Below are 20132 nucleotides of genomic sequence, written 5' to 3'. Positions count from 1 at the left end.
AAAGGCAAAAGATGTGATGGTGATACGATACTGGGGCAACTCCCCCAAGCTTGGCATAAGCCAAGGGGATTGCCCATACCCATGCTCAGTTGTCGTCCTTTGGAGGTGATGGTGGTGTAGTTGTTGCAACATGGGTTTTATCCTCCGTCTTCCAAGGCATAGGTGCTCCATCATGGAAAGATGAACGAGTATCCGGAATCCTCAAATATGCAGCCAACCGTATTGATTTAAATCTATACTCATACTCACAGTTTTGGTTCTGCAGGTCATAGATCTGGACCTGGAGGTGATCAATCCTGTCATAGAGCCTGGAGAGGTGCTTCCCAATGTCATTGGCATCGATCCTATGCTTCTTGGTGAACTCCGTGATCATCATGTCGTTGGCATTGAGTCCACGCTCCACGATCCCTTGGCACTTGAAGACATGTTGCTCCATTGCTTCGAGCCTCGCCTCCATGCTTCCGGTCTTCTTGGGCCCCTCAACATCACGGATGTGCAACGTCCCCTCATGCATCTCGATAGATTGAGGGTGTTGCAACACTCCCGAGAGGTAGGGATTGATGACCTTCTCGAAGATCTTGTCCTTCGGGGCTTTTGGGGATGTCATAGCGATCTAGATCTGCAACAGAAACAGGCTCGAAACAAAAACAGAGGAAATTTGCGTGATACAAGGGTCAGACCTTTCGGGAGAATATATAATGATTTTTTCCAACTAGAAGGAGTACTCCGCAAGAAAACGGAGTCCGGGAGGCACAGGAGGTGGCCACAAGCCCCCCAGGCACGGCCAGGGGGTGGGCCCGCGCCTGGCAGGCTTGTCGCCTCCTCGCGCACTTTCCGGACTACTTCCAATTTTTCTATATTTTCAAATATTCCAAAACGGAGAAAAAATCCTACTGGAAAAGTTTTGGAGTCTATTTTCTTACCGAATCACATACCTCTTCGTTTTCGAAGTCTGAAACAGGCTGATAAATATCCCTTAGGTATTCTTCCGGAGTTATGGTATTGATAATATTGCTTTCAACATTTATGGGAGTAACTGAGATATAATGCTTGATTCTCTGCCCATTTACCACTCTCGGACAATTACCTTCCGTGTTGTTGATCTTGATAGCACCGGAACGATATACTTCCTCAACAATATAGGGACTTTCCCATTTAGAGAGAAGCTTGCCGACAAAAAATCTTAAACAAGAATTATATAGCAAGACATAATCACCAACATTGAACTCACGCTTTTGTATCCTCTTATCATGCCACCTCTTAACCTTTTCTTTGAACAACTTGGCATTCTCATATGCCTGAGTTCTCCATTCATCAAGCGAGCTAATATCAAATAACCTCTTCTCACCAGCAAGTTTGAAATCAAAGTTGAGCTCTTTGATTGCCCAATAAGCCTTCTGCTCTAGCTCAAGAGGTAAATGACATGCTTTACCGTAAACCATTTTGTACGGAGACATGCCCATGGGATTCTTATAGGCAGTTTTATAAGACCACAGTGCATCATCGAGCTTCTTAGACCAATTCTTTCTAGACCTATTGACAGTCTTTTGCAGAATTAGTTTAATCTCTCTATTGCTTAGCTCTACTTGACCACTGGACTGAGGGTGATAGGGAGACGCAATTCTATGGTTGACATCATACTTAGCAAGCGTTTTACGGAAAGCACCATGAATGAAATGTGAACCACCGTCGGTCATTAGATATCTAGGGACTCCAAATCTAGGGAAAATAACTTCTTTAAGCATCCTAATAGAGGTGTTGTGATCAGCACTACTAGTGGGGATAGCTTCTACCCACTTAGTGACGTAATCAACAGCAACTAGGATATGAGTATACCCGTTGGATTTTGGAAAAGGTCCCATATAATCAAAGCCCCAGACATCAAATGGTTCAATGACAAGTGAATAGTTCATAGGCATTTCCTGACGTTTACCGATATGACCTATTCTTTGACATTCGTCACAAGACAAGACAAACTTACGGGCATCCTTGAAGAGAATGGGCCAATAAAAACCTGATTGCAATACCTTTTGTGCAGTTCTATCTCCCGCATGGTGTCCTCCGTAGGCCTCGGAGTGACACTTTTGTAGGATCTGTCCATGTTCATGTTCAGGTACACAACGTCTAATAACACCATCTACTCCTTCCTTACAAAGGTGAGGATCATCCCAGAAGTAATGTCTCAAGTCAAAGAAGAATTTCTTCTTTTGCTAGTATGTGAAACTAGGTGGTATATATTTTCCAACGATATAGTTTGCATAATCAGCATACCACGGTGCACTACGTGAAGCATCGATGACATTCAATTGCTCACCAGGAAAGCTATCATCAATAGGTTGTGGGTCATCAAGAACGTTCTCCAACCTAGACAAGTTATCTGCTACGGGGTTATCAGCACCCTTCCGGTCGACAACGTGCAAATCAAATTCTTGTAGCAAGAGAACCCATCTGATAAGTCTAGGTTTAGCGTCTTTCTTCTCTATTAAGTACTTAATAGCAACATGATCAGCGTGAATGGTGACTTTGGAATCAACTATGTAAGACCTTAACTTTTCACATGCGAACACGACTGCTAAAAATTCCTTTTCCGTAGTAGCATAGTTTCTTTGGGCACTGTCTAGAGTTTTACTAGCATAGTGAATAACATTCAACTTCTTATCAACTCTTTGTCCTAGGACAACACCAATAGCATAATCACTAGCATCACACATGATTTCAAAAGGTAAGTTCCAATCAGGTGGTTGAACAATAGGTGCAGTTATCAAAGCCTTCTTAAGTATTTCGAAGGCTTCCTCACAATCATCGTCAAAAACAAAAGGACTATCCTTTTGCAAGAGATTGGTAAGAGGCCTAGAAATCTTAGAGAAGTCTTTAATGAACCTCCTATAGAAACCAGCATGACCAAGGAAACTTCTTATACCTTTAATATCTGTGGGGTATGGCATTTTCTCGATTGCATCAACCTTAGCCTTATCGACTTCAATACCTCTTTCAGAAATTTTATGTCCTAAGACGATGCCTTCATTAACCATAAAGTGGTACTTCTCCCAATTCAAGACAAGATTGGTGGCTCTACATCTCTGCAAGACTCGATCAAGGTTGCTGAGGCAATCATCAAAATAAGACCCGTAAACGGAGAAATCATCCATGAAAATCTCAACAATCTTTTCATATAAGTCTGAGAATATAGCCATCATACATCTTCGAAAGGTGGCAGGTGCATTACATAAGCCAAAATGCATACGTCTATAAGCAAAGGTACCGAAAGGGCAGGTGAAAGTGGTTTTCTCCTGATCAGATTGTGCAACTGGTATTTGGGAGAAACCAGAATAACCGTCTAGAAAGCAGAAGTATGTGTGTTTAGACAGTCTTTCTAGCATTTAGTCGATAAAAGGTAAAGGGTAATGATCTTTCCTAGTGGCTTTATTCAATTCCCTAAAATTGATCACCATCCTATAGGCAATAATAATCCTCTATGGGATCATTTCATCCTTATCATTAGGGACAACGGTAATACCTCCCTTCTTAGGGACGCAATGCACCGGACTCACCCAATCACTATGAGCAACAGGATAGATGATACCTGCTTCGAGGAGCTTTAGTATTTCTTTTCTTACTACCTCTTTCATCTTAGGATTTAATCTCCGTTGATGATCAGCAACTGGTTTGGAATCAGGATCGGTTTTAATCTTGTGCTGGCATAGAGAGGGACTAATGCCCTTAAGATCATCAAGAGTATATCCAATAGCAGCACGGTGCTTCCTCAGAGTTTTTAGAAACTTCTTTTCTTCATGCTCTGAGAGGCTAGCACTAATAATAACAAGATATATCTCTTTTTCATCAAGATAAGCATACTTAAGAGTATCTGGCAACTGTTTAAGCTTGAACACAGCATCACCCTTTGGTGGCGGTGGATCCCCAAGCACTTCAACAGGAAAATTATTCTTAAGGATAGGATATTGTTGTAAGACAACTCTATCTATCTCATCCCTTTCATCCATATGCATATCATTTTCATGCTCAAGCAAGTATTGCTCTAAGGGATCAGTAGGAGGCACGACAATAGAAGCTAAGGCAATAGTTTCATCCTTACTAGGCAACTCTTTTCATGAGGTTGTCTACCAAACTTGGAGAAATTGAACTCATGTGACACACCTTCAAAGCCAACAGTGACAGTTTGCTTCTCACAGTCAATATGACCATTGACGGTATTGAGGAAGGGTCTGCCAAATATGATGGGAGAAAAGCTATCTTGTGCGGTAGCAAGAACGAGGAAATCAGCAGGATACTTTGTTTTACCACACAAGACTTCGACATCCCTAACAATTCCCACAGGGAAGATAGTATCTCTATTGGCAAGCTGAATAGTGACATCAATGGGTTCTATCTCGACACGTGCAATCTCGTCTTTGATTTAATCATATAAGGATTGAGGTATTGCACTAACACTAGCACCCACATCACATAAACCATGATAACAATGATCTCCTATCTTAACAGAAGCAACATGCGTGCCAACAACATGCCTTTGTTTGTCTCTAGCGTGTGGTTTAGCAATTCTAGCAGCATCTTCACAGAAGTGAATATCATGGCCATCAACATTGTCCGACAGGAGATCTTTGATAATAGCAATGCTAGGTTCAACTCTAATTTGCTCAGGGGGTGTAGGTGTTCTAATATAGCCTCTATGTATCACAGTTGAAGCTTTAGAATGATCCTTTATCCTAACAGGGAAAGGTGGTTTCTCAATGTAAGCACTGGGTACCGCAGGATCATTATAGGCAATGACTCTCTCTTCAACTGGAGTGGGTTTAACTACGTTGACTTCTAAAGGAGGATGAAATTGAAACCACTTATCTTTGGGGAGATCAATATGAGCAGCAAATGATTCACACAATGAAGCTACTATCTCAGAGTCAAGTCCATACTTAGCGCTAAAGTCACAAAAAGTATTTGTTTCAACAAAGGATTTAACGCAATCAAACTTGGAGTTCATACCTGACTCCTTACCTTCAGCAAGCTACCAATCTTCAGAGTTGCGTTTAATTCTTTCCAATAAATTCCATTTGAAGTCAATATCTCTCTTCATAAAAGAATCGGTAGAAGAAGTGTCAAGCATGGTGCGATCATCATGAGAAAGCCGAGCATAGAAGTTCTGAATGATAATTTCTCTCGAGGGCTCATGATTGGGGCATGAATATAACATTGATTTAAGCCTCCCCCAAGCTTGAGCGATGCTTTCTCTGTCACGAGGCCCAAAATTATAAATATAATTCCGATCACGATGTACTAAATGCATAGGATAAAACTTTTGATGAAATTCCAATTTCAACCGATTGTAGTCCCATGATCCAGTATCATCACATAGCCTATACCATGTCAACACCTTATCCCTCAAAGATAAGGGAAAGGCCTTCTTCTTGACCTCATCCTCGGGCAAACCTGCAAGCTTAAATAAACCACAAACTTCATCTACATAGATTAGATGCAAGTCTGGATGTGATGTTCCATCTCCTGTAAAAGGATTAGCCAGCAGTTTCTCAAGCATACCCAAAGGGAATTCAAAGCAAATATTTTTAGTAGGTGCAGAAGGTTCAGGAGCAACTCTTTGTGCTTCCGTTTGAGGTGAAGATACCCCAAACAAGCCCCTCAAAGGATTAGTTTCCATAGTGATAAGTGACAATAAATTTCAGCACACTATATGAATGTTTCCTTACCAAGTTCCACGTACCAAAGGCGCTTCACTCCCCGGAAACGGCGCCAGAAAAGAGTCTTGATGACCCACAAGTATAGGGGATCTATCATAGTCCTTTTGGTAAGTAAGAGTGTCGAACCCAACGAGGAGCAGAAGGATCTGACAAGTGGTTTTCAGCAAGGTAAAATCTGCGAGCACTGAAATTATCGGTAACAAGTAGTTGTGTGGTGAGATGATTCGTAGCAAGTAGCAAGTAACAAAAGTAACCACGGTGCAGCAAAGTGACACAATCCCTTTTGTAGCAAGGGACAAGCCTGGACAAAGTCTTATAGGAGGAAAAACGCTCCCGAGGACACACAGGAATTTCTCGCATGTTAGTTTTCATCATGTTCATATGATTCGCGTTCGTTACTTTGATAGTTTGATATGTGGGTGGACCGGCGCTTGGGTACTGCCCTTACTTGGACAAGCATCCCACTTATGATTAACCCCTCTGGCAAGCATCCACAACTACGAAAGAAGAATTAAGACAAAGTCTAACCATAGCATTAAACTAGTGGATCCAAATCAGTGCCTTACGAAGCAACGCATAAACTAGGGTTTAAGCTTCTATCACTCTAGCAACTCATCATCTACTTACTACTTCCCAATGCCTTCCTCTAGGCCCAAATAATGGTGAAGTTTTATGTAGTCGACGTTCACATAACACCACTAGAGGAAAAGCAACATACAACACATCAAAATATCGAACGGATACCAAATTCACATGACTACTTATAGCATGACTTATCCCATGTCCTCAGGAACAAAAGTAACTACTCACAAAGCATAATCATATTCATGACCAGAGAGGTAATGAGTAGCATCAAAGATCTGAACATAAACTCTTCCACCAAGTAATCCAACTAGCATCAACTACAAGGAGTAATTAACACTACTAGCAACCTTACAAGTACCAATCGGAGTCGCGAGACGGAGATTGGTTACAAGTGATGAACTAGGGTTTGGAGATGACATGGTGCTGATGAAGATGTTGATGGTGATGAGTCCCCTCTGATGAGAGGAGTGTTGGTGATGACGATGGCGACGAATTCCCCCTCCGGGAGGGAAGTTTCCCCGGCAGGATCGTCCTGCCGGAGCTCTAGATTGGTTCTGCTCAAGTTCCGCCTCGTGGCGGCGGCGAATCCTCCGAAAAGCCTCCTCTTGATTTTTTTTCTAGACCGAAACCCTTCTTGTAGCAAAATAGGGGGGCAGTGGGCCAGCAGGGAGCCCACAAGCCCCCTAGGCACGGCCAGGAGGTGGCCGCGCCTAGTAGGCTTGTGGCCACCTATGGCGCCCCTCTGGCACTTCTTCGGCCCAGTATTTTTTATAAATCCCAAAAAATCCACGTTGATTTTTCACGGCTTTTGGAGTTGCGCAGAATAGGCATCTCAAACTTGCTCCTTTTTCAGGCCAGAATTCCAGCTACCGGCATTCTCCCTCTTCATGTAAACCTTGCAAAATAAGAGAGGAAAGGCATAAGTATTGTACCGTGAAGTGTAATAACAGCCCAAAAAGCAATAAATATCAACATGAAAGCATGATGCAAAATGGATGTATCATGTGTCGCCTGTGCTTGATGATGCTACTTCTGCTATCCTTGATGCTTATGATGATGCTTTGCTTGATACTGCTTTGCCACTGTGTGCATTCCTTGATGCACAAATTGCTAGAGTTGCTGCTGAATGTGATGTTACTTTTGAAACTGCTGAAATTATTGAAGTAGAACCTGCTGTTTCACCTGTTAGAACTAGCTCTCCTAGATATGAATTGCCTGGTATACCTGAGGGTTATGTTATGGAGGGAGAGGTAGCTGAGGACTTTCTTGCTTGTAAGGATAGCTATGATCTTGAGAATTTATTGCGCAAGTAGAAAGAAAAATCTCTGAATGCTAGAATGAAATACGATCCTAAGTTTGCTACTTCGCCTAGCTTTGTTACTTATAAGGATTATGAATTCTCTGTCGATCCTGAGTTAATCACTTTGGTCGAATCCGATCCTTTTCATGGGTACGAGTCTGAAACGGTTGTAGCACGTCTTACTAAGCTGAACGATATAGCCACCCTATTCACAAGTGAGGAAAAATACACCACCACTATATCCTTAAGTTGTTTCCTTTCTCTCTAAAGGGTGATGTGTAGTCCCTAGGATATGATCTACTACTTCTCTGAGAAATATTTTCCTGCCCATAAGAAACAAGCTGCCTTGCAGGATATATATAACTTTGTGAAAGTTGAAGAAGAGAGTCTCCCACAAGCTTCGAGGAGGCTTGTCGAGTTACTGAATGCTTTGCCTGATCACCCTCTTGAGAAAAATGAAATACTTGATATCTTTTATAATGGACTAACCGATGCTTCTAGGGACCACCCAGATAGTTGTGCGGGTTGTATTTTCAGGGAACAAACTGTGGAACAAGCTGAAATTCTGTTGTATAATATATTGAGCAACGATAATGCTTGGACTATTCCCGAACCACCTCTGAAGCTAACTCCGAAGAAAAGAGGTATTCTATTCCTCAGTCCTGAAGATATGCAAGAAGCCAAGAAATCTAGGCAAGAGAAAGGTATTAAATCTGAAGATGTTAAGAATCTACCACCTATTGAAGAAATACATGGTCTTGATAACCCGACACAGGTAGTAGAGGTAAAATCTCTCCGTAGATTCAATGAGAGTGATATTCCTTTTGATAAACCTGCTAGCTTATGCTTAGATGATTTTGATAACTTTGTTGCCAAACAACAAAGTTTCAATGATTATGTTAGCAGACAATTGGAACAAAATGCTCGCATGATTAATCATTTAAGTGCTTGTGTGGATAGAAATGTCAATGATCTTAAGCTTTTGAGTAAACATGCCTCTATGGTCACTACTCAAGTAGAACAAGTGCTTAAGGCTCAAAATGACTTGCTCAATGAGTTGAATGACAATTCTGTTAGAGTCGTCCCTAGAGGTGGTAGAATGACTCAGGAACCTTTGTATCCTGAGGGCCATCCTAAGAGAATTGAAAAAGATTCTCAAGGAGTTAGCACTGATGCACCTAGTCATCCTAGTAATAGGAAGAAAAAGAAAGATGATAGGAACTTGCATGCTAGAAAACCTGCTGCTGTTACACCTGAGAATCCAAATGATGTCTCTGTTTCTGATGCCGAGACACAATCTGGTGATGAACATGAGCCTAGTGATAATATCGATAGTGGTGTTCATGATGATGCTCAACCTAGTAATGATAAGGATGTGGAGATTGAACCTAGTGTTGATCTTGATAACCCACAACCTAAGAACAGGAGATATGATAAGAACGACTTTATTGCTAGGAAGCATGGTAAAGAAAGAGAACTATGGGTTCAGAGTCCCATGCCCTTTCCTCCCAAACCATCCAAGAAAAAGGATGATGAGGATTTTGAGCGCTTTGTTGAAATGATTAGACATGTCTTTCTACAAATGCGTTTGACAGATATGCTCAAAATGTCTCCTTATGCTAAGTGCATGAAAGATATTGTGACTAATAAAAGGAAGATACCTGAGGTTGAGATTTCCATCATGCTTGCTAATTACACCTTCAAGGGTGGAACTCCTAAGAAACTAGGTGATCCCGGAGTGCCCACTATACCTTGCTCCATTAAAGGAAATTATGTTAGAACTGCTTTATGCGATCTTGGAGCTGGTGTTAGTGTTATGCCTCTCTCTCTCTTTATCATAGATTTGAATTGGATAAGTTAACACCAACTGAAATGTCTTTGCAAATGGCCGAAAAATCAACTGCTTTTCCTATCGGCACTTGCGAGGATGTGCCTGTTGTGGTTGCGAACGTTACTATCTTAACGGACTTTATTATTTTGGATATTCCGAAGGATGATGCCGTGGCGGTCATCCTTGGAAGACCCTTTTTAAACACTGCAGGGGCTGTTATTGATTGCAACAAAGGCAATGTCACTTTCCATGTTAATGGTAATGAGCATATGGTGCACTTTCCGAAGAAACAATATCGAGTACATTGCATCAATGCTATTGAAAAAACTTCATCAATTCTTATTGGAAGCTTTGAATGCCCTATACCTACTGTCAAGATGAAGTATGATTTACTTGTTGGGGATATGCACATCCCCATTGAGGTAACCTAGTGATTATTCGAAAATTCTCTGGTTTCATGTGATTCAAAAAAAGTTTGTCAAGGAGACTTGATCAACCTCATTGACAGATTTCTTTTGATGACCATGAGATGGATGAATCTAGGAGTCACAACCTTCTGTTCCGAACTTTTACTTTCTGTTGTTTAGAAGAAAAATGATAAATTTAGCTTTATTTTTCTGTTTTCTGCTGTTTGCGTCCCTTAAAAAGTGTCCCGAAAATAAAAGTTCTTCAAATGCCCTGAAATTCAAGTATGATTTTTTCTGGATTTTTTGAAAAATTCTTAGATAGAGAGCTAGTCAGGGCGATGCACTAGTGGGCCACAAGCCCAGGAGGCGCGGGCACCCCCCTGGCCGCGCCTGGTAGGCTTGTGGGTCCCACGTGGCCCACTCCACTTATTCCAGCTCCCATCTACTTCTTCTACCTCTAGAAAAAATCATTCCACAGCTCAAACCCGTGTTCTTGCTCTTCTTGCTACATTTTTCGATCTCCTTGTGCAAAGCCCCATTTACCAAACTGTTTTGGGGGAATTGTTCCTTGGTATGTGACTCCTCCATTGGTCCAATTAGTTTTTGCTCTAGTGCTTTATCCGTTGCATATTTTTGCTGCCTTGGTGACCCTGATCCTGAGCTTTGCATGTTAATTTTAGTTGGTCCCAAGTAGTTCTGATGCATGATATGGCCTTTAGGCACTTGTAGGAGTAGTTGCTATGAGTTTTGTTGAGCCTTGTTCACTTTTCTTTTGAGTCACTAAAAATTTCAGAAAAAGAAGATGTTCAGGAGAAACTATCATGGAGGTTCCTCAAGCAAAACAGGTCCCCGTCTCTCGATTCGGGAGCTCGATCCTTATTAGTCGACGAACGCACAAGTACAACCATGTGAATGGCCTTCCGATGAATTCATGACTGATGCAGGTTTCAAGGATGAGTTTGATACATTTGTTCACAACGCTGGGCTCGAAGAATTCATCTCCAACAAATGCGAACAGTATACTACACTCACTGCCTCTTTTGTTCATTGATTCAAATTTTCAATTGGCTGTGACACATCCATACTGTTTGATCTTTATGACAAATCGTATACCATGGATTTAGAGGATTTTAATAGAATTTGCAAGATACCTGATTGGGGTAGTCTCAATGATCCTCCTAAGTCTTCGGTTAGAGATTTTATCTCTAGTATAACTGTTGGAGAAACTAGAGATATTACGCAGGCTACCATGGGGAGCATTCATTTCCCTGCCTTACACTACTTTGCCCTCTTCATAGGTAGATGCATTAATGGCAAGATTGAGCATTGTCATCTCTGCGCACCTGACCTTAGTATTCTTATGAGCGTAGTAACGGGTGATAGAAGTTTCAACATGAGAGCTATAATCGCGAGGAGGCTAAATAATAATGCTAATTAAGGGGATTTCTTTAGTGGGATCTATGCCACTCGCATAGCAAATTTTCTTGGAGTACCCATCCACGAAGGAGATCCCCCGCTCCATACAGCTTTCCTTAATTGCGCCGCTATGACATGTTATCAGTTCCTTGAGAGGGATAATGAATCCCTCCTATACCGTCTAATATTTAACCGACAACGTGTTTTCCATATTACCCTTCCAGCTGCTGCCTTCTTTGACTTTCAGGTAAAATGGAGATATTACATAACGAGAGGAGAGGCAGAGAAGTATGAGAGGGAGGCAAAGGCTACTCGCCTCTGTGAGGCAGCTATTCAGGCGGTAGCTGCCGCGTTCCCATACATCGCCCATTATGATTTTGGATATCGCTCGGACCAGCCGTGGGAGTAGACCAACTTAGGCCAAAAGACTAAGCTTGGGGGAGTACGTGTTTCTCACCGACTTTATATTCATGCTCACACATTCACTTTGATAGTCGGTGTTCACACCTTGCCATTGTATCATCCATGCTAGTTTATTTCTTTTTCTCACTTTCTTCTTGTGTGTTTGTTCAGATTGAGAAAAAAAATAGTTGTAAGTTTACTTTCCAGCTTGCTTAGTGGTGTTTAAAAAGAAAACCCAAAAGGATTTTCTGTTCTTCTTTTGCTTGTTGGGAGCTTTCCCGTGTAAATAGTTTTCTTTTTCTTTGGGTCAAGGTAGAAGACCATGATTAAAATGTTTAGTGGCTCTCACATGCATCTCTGTTTATCCGTCAAAGAGCCATATTACTTTGTCTTCTCCTCTGTGTTTGCTTGCAGATTCCATCTTAGTCCAATGCACGCACACTCTCATTATGATTCACATCATTCGCTCGTGCAAGTGAAAGGCAATAATGACGATATATGATGAAGTGACTGAGCCTGGAAAAGCTGGTATGAACTCGATCTATTTTGTTTTTGTAAATATGACTAGCTCATCGTTCCTAATTCAGCATTGTTATGAGAGAAACATGTTTGTAATGACAACTTAGAGATCATAGTTTCTGATGCAATGCTCAATCAGCTAGGATCTTATAATGGTTTGTCTTGGATGCCAACATGAATTTCAAGATGATTATGATGTAGTATGATAGGATGGTATCCTCCTTTGAATGATTCAAGTGGCTTGACTTGGCGCGTGTTTACGCATGTAGTTGAAACAAAATCAACATAGCCTCTATGGTATTCATGTTTATGGTGATTTATGTCCTACTCATGCTTGCACTCAATGTTGGTTAATTTCAATGCATATTGATGACTGTTGTCGCTCTCTAGTTGGTCGCTTCCCAGTCTTTTGCTAGCCTTCACTTGTACTAAGCGGGAATACTGCTTGTGCATCCACTTCCATAAACCCAAAGTTGTTCCATATGAGTCCACCATACCTACCTATATGCGGTATCTACCTGCCGTTCCAAGTAAATTTGCATGTGCCACTCTCTAAATCTTCAAGTAATAATATGTTTTGTATGCTGCTACCTCTTGAGCTTGCATTGGTTTTTCCCTTGAAGAGGAAAGGGTAATGCAGCACAGTAGCAGTAAGTATTTCCCTTAGTTTGAGAACCAAGGTATCAATCCAGTAGGAGTATCAAGCCAATTCTCCAAAGTACCTGCGCAAAAACATCAAACTCGCACCCAACGCTACAAACGGGTTGTCAATCCCTTCACGATTGATTGCAAGGTGAGATCTGAACGCAAAAAGTGCAACAAAGTAAAAGTGTAGGGCTGAAAATATGATGTGAAGTAGACCCGGGGGCCATAGTGTTCACTAGAGGCTTCTCTCATGATAGCAAATATTACGGTGGGTGAACGAATTACTGTCGAGCAATTGATAGAACCGCGCAAAGTCATGACGATATCTAAGGCAATGATCATACATATAGGCATCATGTCCGAGACAAGTAGACCGATACTTTCTGCATCTACTACTATTACTCCACACATCGACCGCTATGCACCATGCATATAGTGTATTGAGTTCATAACAAACAGAGTAACGCCTTAACCAAGATGACATGATTTAGAGGGATAAATTCATGCAATAGATATAAACCCCATCTTTTTACCCTTGATGGCAACAACACGATGCGTGCCGTGCTACCCCTTCTGTCTCTGGGTGAGGTCACCGCACGGTATGAACCCAAAACCAAGCACTTCTCCCATTGCAAGAATTATAGATCAAGTTGGCCAAACGAAACCCACAACTCGAAGAGAATTACAAGGATGTCAAATCATGCATATAAGAGGTCAGAAGAAAATCAAATAAGATTCATAGATAATCTGATCATAAATCCACAATTCATCGGATCTCGACAAACACACCGCAAAAGAAGATTACATCGGATAGATCTCCATGAAGATCATGGAGAACTTTGTATTGAAGATCCAAGAGAGAGAAGAAGCCATCTAGCTACTAGCTAAGGACCCGGAGGTCTATGGTGAACTACTCACGCATCATCGGAGAGGCAATGGTGTTGATGGAGAAGCCCTCCGTGTCTGGATCCCCCCTCCGGCAGGGCACCAGAACGTGGCCTAGATGGGGTCTTGTAGAGACAGAAGCTTGCGGCGGCAGAAAAGTATTTTCGTGGCTCTCTCCCGTGGTTTAAGATTTTTCAGGGATTTATAGGTGGAAGAAGTAGGGCAAGGGAGCCACAGGGGGCCCACAAGCCTACTAGCCCCCCCCCCCCCCCCGCCGCGGCTAGGGGGCTTGTGCCCTACCCTGGTGCCGTTCGCCTTGGTTCTCAAGCTCCCTGTGTATCTTCTGCTCCGGGAAAAAAATCTTTTTGGAGGTTTTATTCCTTTTGGACTCCGTTTAATATTCTCCTCTGAAAAAGGTCAAAAACAGGAACTGGCACTTGGCACTGAGTTAATAAGTTAGTCCCAAAAAAGATATAAAATGCATACAAAACATCCAAAGTTTGACAAGATAATAGCATGTAACCATCAAAAATTATAGATACGTTGGAGACGTATCAAGCATCCCCAAGCTTAACTCTTGCTCGTCCTCGAGTAGGGAAGTGATAAAGACTGAATTTTTGTTGTGGAATGCTACCTACCATATTTGTCCTTTGTAACTTCTTTCATGTGACATGAATGTTCAGATCCGTAAGGTTCAAAACAATAGTTTGCTATTGACATGAAAACAATAATACTTCAAGCAAACTAGCAAGGTAATCATGAACTTTCGAAACAACAAGGCCAAAGAAAGTTATCCCTACAAAATCATATAGTCTGGCTATGCTCCATCAACCCCACACAATGAATTTAAATCATGCACAACCCCGGTATTGGCCAAGTAATTGTTTTCGCACTCTTACTTTCTCAAACCTTTTTCAACTCTCGCGCAATACATGAGTGTGAGCCATGGATATAGCACTATAGGTGGAATAGAGTGTGGTGGAGGTTGTGAGGCAAAAAGGAGGAGATGGTCACATTGACTCGGCGTATCAAAGGGCTATGGAGATGCCCATCAATAGATATCAATGTGAAAGAGGAGGGATTACCATGCAATGGATGCACTTAGAGCTATAAGTGTGTGAAAGCTCAGAATGAGAACTAGTGGGTGTGCATCCAACTTGCTTGCTCACGAAGACCTAGGGCAATTTTGGGGAAGCCCATCATTGGAATATACAAGCCAAGTTATATAATGAAGACTCCCACTAGTATATGGTAGTGACAACACAAGAGACTCTCAATCATGAAGAACATGGTGCTATTATGAAGCACAAGTGTGGAAAAAGATAGTAGCATTGTCCCTTCTCTCTTTTTTTGTGTGGGCTCTTTGGCCTCTTTTTTTTCCTCACATGGGACAATGCTCTAATAATGATGATCATCACACTTTTATTTACTCACAGCTCAATGCTTAGGACAATGATGACTCTATAGGAAATGCCTCCGGCAATGTACCGGGATGTGCAACGATCTAGCTTAGCGTATGACTCGCTAGCTATCTTACGATCATGCAATGGCAATATGAAAGTGACGACACATTTCATGAGACGGAACGGTGGGAGTTGCATGGCAATATATCTCGGAATGGCTATGAAAAGGCCATGATAGGTAGGTATGGTGGCTGTTTTGAGGAAGGTCTATGGTGATTTTGTGTACCGACGAAAGTTGCGTGGCACTAGAGAGGCTAGAAATGGGGGAAGGTGAAAGTGCATCTATACCATGGACTCACATTAGTCATGAAGAACTCACATACTTATTGCGAAAGTTTTTATTAGTAATCAAAACAAAGTGCTAAACGCATACTCCTAGGGGAAGGGTTGGTAGGTATTAACCATCGCGCGATCCCGAGCGCAACACAAAGGATGACAATCAATAAATCAATTATGCTCCGACTTCCTAACATAGTGATTCACCATACGTGCATGTTATGGGAATCACTAACTTCAACACAAGTATTTCTTGATTCACAACACCCTACTAACATGACTCTTAATATTTCCAAATCCATGTCTCAAAACTAATTGAGAGGAATCAAACTTCTCTTTCTAATCAATGCACAAGAATATGGAAGTTTTATTGTATCCTCTTTGGATGCCTATCATCTTTAGGACTACTTTCATAGCACAAGCCAACTACCAAGTTACTCAGAGAGAGCACTCTCAAAAAGATATAAGCGAAGATCGAGAGTTCTTATTTCTCCAAAATATGACACCGCCGTGCTCTAAACTATTTAAGTGAAGCACTTAGAGCAAAGTTATCTAGCTCAAAAGATATAAGTGAAGCACATGTGAGCTAAATTGCCTAACTCAAAAGATATAAGCAAAGCTCAATGAGTATTCTAGCAAATTCACGATGAGTGCATGTCTCCCTCCAAAGGTGTGCAGCAAGGATGATTGTGACACAACATAAAGAAAAGACTCTTATAATACACGATGCTCCAACCAAAAGACATATCATGTGGTGAATAAAAATATAGCTCCAAGTAATGTTACCGATGGATTGAAGACGAAAGAGGGGATGCCTTCCCGGGGCATCCCAAAGCTTAGGCTTTTTGGTGTCCTTGAATTTGGCTTGCGATGCCTTGGTCATCCCCAATCTTGATCTCTTTCCACTCTTTATCCCATTGTCCATGAGAACATCACCCAAAACTTGATAACTTCACAACACAAAACTTAAACAGAAACTCGTGATATCATTAGCACAAGAAAACAAACTGCCACCTCTTTAGGTACTGTAGGAAACTTGATTTCTATTTATATTGGTGTTAGATTACTGTATTCTCACTTTTCCATGGGTAGTACCTGATGTCCCACAAGCGCATGGAATCACAGCAGTTTTCGAGGGTAGAGTATTCAACCCAAATTTAATGATTCGCTCACAAGGGGGAGCTAAAGGATATTCTCAAGTATTAGCAGCTGAGTTGTCAATTCAACCACACCTGAAAGATTATTGTCTGCGAGCAAAGTATTAGTAGCAAGTTGGTATGATAGCAACAGCACCAGAGAAAAGTTTTGAAAATCCCAGCAATGGCACCAGAAAAGGCACGTTGACGAGAGACAATTCTTGAGACTATTGCTATACTTCCCTGGCAACGGCGCCAGGAAGAGCCTTGTTGACGGGATGTTAGCGCCAACAAAGTCTTGCAATAAGTAACAGCGGAGTAGCAAGGAACAGTAGTAGCAGTAGCAGCAAAGTAACAAGTAAGAGCAGTAGCGACAGCAGCAGCAAAGTGAAAGCAGTAAAGTGCCCCAATCCCTCTTGTAGAAAGGGACAAGCCTAGGCAAAGTAACATAGCGAGGACCAGTAGTAAAAGACTCGTAGGCAGTGGATCGGTGATGGATGAGTGTGATGGATGTGATTCATCATGTAACAGCTATAACACGGAGAGATAAGTAACTAGCTCCCGTTCATCAATATAATGTAGGCATGTATTCCGTATTTAGTCATACGTGCTTAGGGAAAATAACTTGCATGACATCTATTGTCCATCCCTCCCGTGGCAGCGGGGTCCTAATGGAAACTACGGGATATTAAGGTTCTCCTTTTAATAAAGAACCGGACCAACGCATTAACACGCGGTGAATACATGAACTCCTCATACTATGGTCATGTGCGGGAGTGGTTCCGGCTATTGTCACTCCGGGGTTGCCGGGTCATAACACATAGTAGGTGACTACAACTTGCAAGATAGGATCTAAAACACACATATATTGGCGACAACATAATAGGTTCAGATCTGAAATCATGGCACTCGGTCCCTAGTGACAAGCATTAAGCATAGCCAAGTAGTAGCAAGATCAATCTAGAACATAGTGGATACTAGGGATCAATCCCCGTCAAGAACTAACTCGATTACATGGTAGATCTCATCCAACTCATCACCGTCCAGGAAACCTATGATGATATTACTCACGACCGATGAAGAGCATCATGGAATTGTCGATGGAGAAAGGTTGATGATGACGATGGCGACGATTTCCCCTCTCCGGAGCCCGAAAAGGACTCCACATCTGCCCTCCAGATGAAGAACAGGATGTGGCGGCGCCTCCGTATCGCAAAACGCGATGAAACCTTCTCTCTGATTTTTTTCCCCAGGTGAAACGGAAGATATAGGACTGAGATTGGGGGCGGTGGTGCCACGTGGGCCCCACAAGCCTGCATGGCGCGGCCTAGGGGGGTGGCCGCGTCGTGTGGGCTTGTGGCCCACTAGAAGACCCCCTCACGTGGATCTTTGCGCAGGTATTTTTCTTTTATTCCATAAAAAATCTCCGTAAATTTTCAGGACGTTCCAAGAACTTCCATTTCTGCACAAAAACAACACCATGGCAATTCTGCTGAAAACAGCGTCAGTCCGGGTTAGTTCCATTCAAATCATGCAAATTAGAGTCCAAAACAAGGGCAAAAGAGTTCGGAAATCAATGCTCAATCTTGCCATTAATGCATTTGCCTATGAAGAGGGCAAAGTAATGCAAGGCAGGAAAACGAATACTCCCCATGGTAGCTTGCGTAATGTCTCTAGTTTCTCCAACCGTAATACCAGCGCAAAAATCTCTAACCGAAGATTTAGGAGGATCATTGAGGTTACCCCAAATAGGTATTTTGCAAATTCTACTGAAATCCTCTAAATCCATGGTATACGATTTATCATAGAGATCAAACAGTACCGACGGCTCACGGCCAGCTGAAAATTTGAATCTACGAACAAAAGAGGCAGTGAGAGCAACATACTGTTCACATTTATCGGAGATGAATTTTTTGAGTCCGACGTTGCGAACAAATGCATCAAACTCATCTTTGAAACCTACCTCAATCATAAATTCATCAGAAGGCCATTCACATGGTTGTACCTACGCGTCTCTAGGTTGGTAAGGATCAGGCTCCCGAATCGCAAGACGGGGACCTCTCTTGCTTGTGGAACCACCATGATAGTTTCTCCTGAACATCTTCCTTTTCTGAAATTTTCAGTGTCCCAAAGGAAAGGTGAACAAGTTTCAACTAAACTTGTAGCAACTACTCCCACAAGTGCCTAGAGACCATATTACGCATCAAAACTACTTGGGACCAGCTAGAATCAGCATGCAAAGCTCAAGAACATGGTCACCAAGGCAGCAAAAATATGCGGAGTATAAGGCACTAGAGCAAAAACTAAATGGAACAATGGAGGAATCACTTACCAAGGAGTAATTTCCCCAAAATAGTTCGGAGAACGGTGATTTGAGCAAAGAGATCAAAAATTCCAGCAAGAGGAGCAAGAACACGGGTTTGAGCTCCGAAACGATTTTTTCTGGAGGTAGGAGAACAGGATGGGAGCAAGAATGAGTGGAGGGGGTGCCTGTGGGCCCACAAGCCTAGGTGGCGCGGCCAAGGGGGGTGCCCACGCCCCTAGGGATTCTGGCCCACTAGTGTGGCCCCCAGACAGACTCTTTGTCCCAGTATTTTTCAAATATTCCAGAAAAAATCATACTAGATTTTCACAGCGTTCGGAGAACTTTTATTTTCGGGGTATTTTTCCACCGGACGCTAAGACAGAAAACAGGGAAAACTAAACTAAATCTATCATTTTTCTTTTAAGCAACCGAAGGTGAAATCTTGGAACAGAGGTTTGTGACTCCTTGATTCATCCAACTCATGGTCATCGAAAGAAATCCGTCAATGGGGTTGATCAAGTCCCCTCGACAAAATTTTCTCGAATCGCAAAAGAGAATGGAGAATTTTCGAATAGTCACTAAGTCACCTCAATGGGGATGTGTATCTCCCCAACAAGCAAATCATACTTCATCTTGACACGAGGAATAGGGCATTCAAAGCTCCCAATAAGAATCGATGAAGTTTTTCGATAGCATTGATGCAATGTACTCGATATTGTTTCTTCGGGAAGTGCACCGTATGCTCATTACCGTTGACATGGAAAGTGACATTGCCTATGTTGCAATCTATAACAGCCCCTGCAGTGTTTAAAAAGGGTCTTCCGAGGATGACAGCCATGGCATCGTCCTCGGGAATATCCAAGATAACAAAGTCTCTTAAGATAGTGGTGTTAGCAACCACAACAGGCACGTCCTCGCAAATGCCAATAGGGAAAGCAATTGATTTGTCGGCCATTTGTAGAGAGATTTCAGTGGGTGTCAACTTATCCAGTTCAAGTCTACAATAAAGAGAGAGAGGCATAACACTAACACCGGCTCCAAGGTCGCATAACGCAGTTCTAACGTAGTTGCCTTTAATGGAGCAAGGTATAGTGGGCACACCGGGATCACCTAGTTTCTTCGGAGTTCCACCCTTGAAAGTGTAATTAGCAAGCATGGCGGAGATCTCAAGATCAGGTATCCTCCTCTTATTAGTCACGATATCATTCATGTACTTAGCATACGGAGACATCTTGAGAATATCCGTCAAACGCA

This window comes from Hordeum vulgare, chromosome 4H (genome assembly GCF_904849725.1).
Source record: "Hordeum vulgare subsp. vulgare chromosome 4H, MorexV3_pseudomolecules_assembly, whole genome shotgun sequence".
NCBI classification, from domain to species: Eukaryota; Viridiplantae; Streptophyta; class Magnoliopsida; order Poales; family Poaceae; genus Hordeum; species Hordeum vulgare.
The sequence above is the reverse complement of the archived record's forward strand: the minus strand, read 5'-3'. Positions refer to the sequence as shown.